This window comes from Silene latifolia, chromosome Y, assembly GCF_048544455.1.
Source record: "Silene latifolia isolate original U9 population chromosome Y, ASM4854445v1, whole genome shotgun sequence".
Taxonomy (NCBI): domain Eukaryota; kingdom Viridiplantae; phylum Streptophyta; class Magnoliopsida; order Caryophyllales; family Caryophyllaceae; genus Silene; species Silene latifolia.
Window position 1 is genome coordinate 430,148,862 of NC_133538.1, and position 4,928 is coordinate 430,153,789.

The window sequence follows — 4,928 nt, forward strand, 5'->3', positions numbered from 1 at the left end:
TCTTATGTCACATGTAATATGTTACATAAATTAGTTATGTATTTTTAACATATTAAAAATCAACGTATTAATAAAAATACGTCATATACAAAAATCGACTTAGTAATTCATAATTACTTGTACCAAAATATTTTACCAATTTACAAATCACAATAAATTGTATTTATAATAATTCATTCAATTTTAATCGTTTCTTTAAACAATAATTTCATCCGAGTAATGATACAATTCAAATACTCGGACATCAGTATCTCATTTTAATCAATTTCAATGTGATACGTAAATTTTACTTCCAAAATCGTCCGTCAATTTTCAAGTAATTTAATTAACTCGTAACGTTATACGATTAATTAAATGATCAATTAAGAGTGTTGCCCTATAGGTATGACCTAGGGGATCAACTCGATCACCACCGTCGCACGCACGATAATGTCAAACTCTAGTCAGCCAATCATTACCGATATATGTTGATCAGTTGACAGTAAAATATTACTTCCCAATTGTATTCTTTATAATGAGACTTAAACATGTGATCATCATGATCAACAGTCGTGATCGCATTATTGTCGGAGGACACATATTCCAACAATCTCCCACTTGTCCTCGACAAGTGTGCGTCACCAATTCTCTTATCCTATTACTATCTCCCACTCAATGCAAGGTGTCTTTCAGGTCGTACTTGCAAGTGATCATATCGAGAGTGGTTTCCTCGATCTGGAGAATAACTGATTGACCGGATTTATCTATCATAGATACCTTCCGAGCGTGGCCACGCATTTCTAGTTCATTACTCCTTGAGTGGCCCTGAGATATTGTTATAACCCTGACTAGGGATGGACAATTCCTATCGCACTCATTCCCTTCGACTAGCCACAGCCATCATAACCCAAAATATGCCCATTTGACCCCATTTACGAAGGTCGTAGTAACACAAATCAAAGTTAATCTGAAACTGTGCCATCTTAGGCGAATAGTCTTTAGTCAAAAGAATCGACTCATTCGAATACTATAGTAGCTCTCGCCACGACCAGGCTATATAAATTTGCCGAACTCTATAAGCGGTCATTAGGCCCGACAAAATGTTCCTAACAAATGATCCCCCTATATGATCGACCAGTCATCTCACATGACTCTATGGCACTTAAACTTGCCATCAATCGCATCACACTCTAGTCACTTCGAGACGTCACCTCATGTAAGTAACTATGGGCAAATAAAATGTTAATCCATGTTCACTTTAACGGGGTTCAATTGTCTCCACAACCCGTTTGGATATAACAATGTACAAGGTGAGTTAATAATAACTCAAACGACAAATGTCCACATCACACTCGGGTATTCAATACCATATTACAACCTTGTGATGCAAATCGTAAGTATAAACACTTATTGATTGCAATAGAAGTTTAACATGCCATGTGTCCATGTGTTGAAACTTCTTATTGTTGGAGCTGTGTCCTCCAGTTAGTGCGGATAACGTCATTGCACATACACTTGTACGGACAAGTGGGAGCTTGTTGGGGCTGGTGTCCTTAACAGTTAGTGCAAGGACTTATAAATCTGTAAAAGGATCAAAGGGCATACTTTTGGTATTATTATCAGTTGATCCACGTTTATCAATAACGGTTGGCTTGCTAGATAAGTTTGACGTTATTGTCATACAGATGGCGGTGATCAACTGGTCCCTAAAAGTCACACCTATAGGATACGTTTGAGAGATGTGACAAAGATGAAAATACAGATCATGTTGATGCCAATTTTGACTAACCAGTTAGTCCGAGTTATTGACTAGTAATTAGTCAAACGTGATGTTGAGATATTTTATTTAATACGGATTAAATAAAATGGGCTAAGCGAATTAAGCGATTAATTCAGTAAATTAAATATAAACGATTATATTTAATTAATGTATATTGAATAAATTATACAATATCGTCTTTGTCGGACATGTATTAATACTTCAACTGACCCGTGTTATTAGTTGATATTTTAATAGCCGATAACCGATGACGATCTATAATAAAAAACCGCGTCATATACATTTTAGCGAGACGAGTCGGATCACGAGTTAAATGAGGAGAAAGTGGAAAGCCCACTCCCTCCTCTAGTGACCATGGACCGAGGCAACAAAAGGAGAGCCTTCTCTCCTTTTGAAACCTAATTCATTTTGACAACAAAATTAGGGTTTTGGAGATCATTTCTCTCTGAAACCTAGATCTCACATCTGATAAAAACTCACATCAAGTTCTCTCAATATTGCAAGGCAATTAGAGAACACATTTCTAGCACAAGGGCATATTCTCAGGCGTTCTTGGGTGCAACAATTAGGAGGAGGTCTACTTTGATCTCTCATTGCCGAATTGCACTAGGACCGAAGGTTAATTCTTGTGCTTTATCGTTTTTCATTGTTTTTCGTTTATGACCATATTTCACATGTTAAATTTACGTTATAGTCCTAAATTTAAAGGGTCTTATACGGATATTACCGTACAAGTGGTATCAGAGCGAGGTTACGTAAATTTTCATTGTGATTTTTCATAAAACGATTTTGAAACGATTGTTTTTGTCTCAAAACCGTGCACTGGGACTCGTATTACACTGCTTTTTTTTTTCATTTTTGTTTTGTTCTTTTGCATATTGTTATTTTATACGGAGATTATAACAATATGTCAAGTTTTGTCAGATTGTAAATTTGTTTTGATGCGGTTTTGATCAAAATTGAGATGTTTTTGTTTCGTCAAAACTGTTTTCACGAGGGTTTCATGTTTTCAGAATGTTTTTGCCCTCGATCGAGCATGTTTCTACTCGATAGAGAGCCCTTCCTTGTTGTTTTTGCTCGATCGAGTAATTGCGCACTCGATCGACCTCTTTTAAACCCACCGCTCGATCGAGAAGTCCTCGTTACTCGATCGAGCGATTTGCTTGATAAAGCCCTCGATCGACCTCCGATCATGTCGATCGAGTACTTTCTGATTAGCATACCTCTCGATCGACTAGCGCTTGATCGATCGAGCCCTTTTTGTTCCTCGATCGAGCACTTTTGTCCCTGGATCGAGGATTTTTGTTCTGCGACTTTGAAAATTTATTTTTTTTGTTTAAATTTTCTTTTTGCCTTAATATGTACTTTATACGGATATTGTACACTCGCTATGATTGTGAAACGGTTCACACACGTACCATTGAGTTATTTTAAAGCGTATTTAAAGTAACGGATTGTAATAGATTAAAATTAAACTGATAGAAGCAGTTTTATCACATAAATTTTAATAGTTAAAAGGTGGTTTGGATAAATTTAACATAATTACGGAATTATGTCACGAATAAATTTGTTTTAGTTGATGCATTTTATTTATCGTTATTGTTGAATGTCTTGAATGCTTTTATTACGTATATATTTATTCTACAATCGGTTGTAACTTAGTGTGGCCTTAGTAGAACGTGTTACCGTAATGATGGAACACGGTCTTGGTTGTATTTTGAGATCTCGTATCTCCGTTTTGGATTTTTCACTTGTAATTATAGTTTTTTTTGTATTTAGAATGTAAATAGGTTTATATTTGTAAATTTTAATTGTAATTTTGAGAAGACCAAAGATGGAGATCGGATGCTCACTCCCGCTGCAAGGTCAAAGATGGAACATCAAGACAAGCTTTTCGGGTCCAACGGTGGATTCCAAAGTTGTGTTATGTTCTTTTTACTAGGATAGGCCACACTAGGAATTTTATTTACGTATTGCATTCTTTTATTTATTTTTTCGTAACGATAATTTGCATCATATTCCGCCTAAAACCAAACCACCTAATTATTGCATGAAAACTGACACATATAGAGATCACGAGTTAGTTTTCTTTGACATTCTCATGTCACACGATCTATGCTAAGCCATCACCTAAATTAATTCATTCACGCAGACGCTAGTTATTTGTTCACTTAAAATGAATTAAAATTAAGTTGATGGGATCTTCCTCGTATAAACAAAATTGAGAACGGTCTTTATAGGTCAAACTCCAATGAGTCCCTTGTTCGTCGGTAGGCATAATATGACCCCTTCTACGTCGGGTAAGTTGGAACCGATTGACCTATTTTATCTCAACACTATGGTCACTCGTACGATCCCGTGATCATGGTGGACTATAGATAGGATTTACAGAAATCTATCGACCAAGAGTTCTTGCGGAAGAATTAGCTAAACAGTTGGCTTATCAATTTACGGAAATTGAGTCTTGGGATCACTTGTATCATTCTTGAGGAAGATCAATTATGCAAGTGCTTGAGTCTACACGTTAAAATACATTTAAAATAGACTTAAATCACCTCGATGAGTTGCTTATTTCGTTTTTGTTTTTCTTTCTTTTTCAATGTAGAACACGAATTTTTAAACTAATATAACGAAATGGTTGGTCCAACTAACGACCCAATGCCAAGTGCCACATTGGACCGTGAGTCCTGGCTTCGGATCTTCATGAATCGGATGAATCGGTCTACTCGATCAAGAATGATGAATCAAACTTCGCGGACCGGGAGGCGGCATTACGGAATGCTTTTCCGCTGGCGACGGAAGCTCAAATATCTAATAGAGCCCATCCCGCCAAACCCGGTCCCACGGCTGAGCTAATGAGATCGCCAAGTTTAACGATTTCTGTATGGAAGCGGGTGCGATTTAAAACGTACTCATTTTTGCAATGGAACCCAATTTGCAGAAACGCTTCTTAGCCCATGGTGCAAACAAGATTTTCACCACGCTCACTAAGGAATTCTCGAAAGCACCGAGAATCGTGACCTATGAGCATACCACTCGCTTCTTTGATGCGAGACTCCAGAAGGGCCAACCAGTTAGCCCACACATTCTCAGCATGATTGAGAATGTCGAGAAGCTGGAGACGCTTGATTGTAAGATCAGCGAGAACATCGTCATTGACCGCATGCTT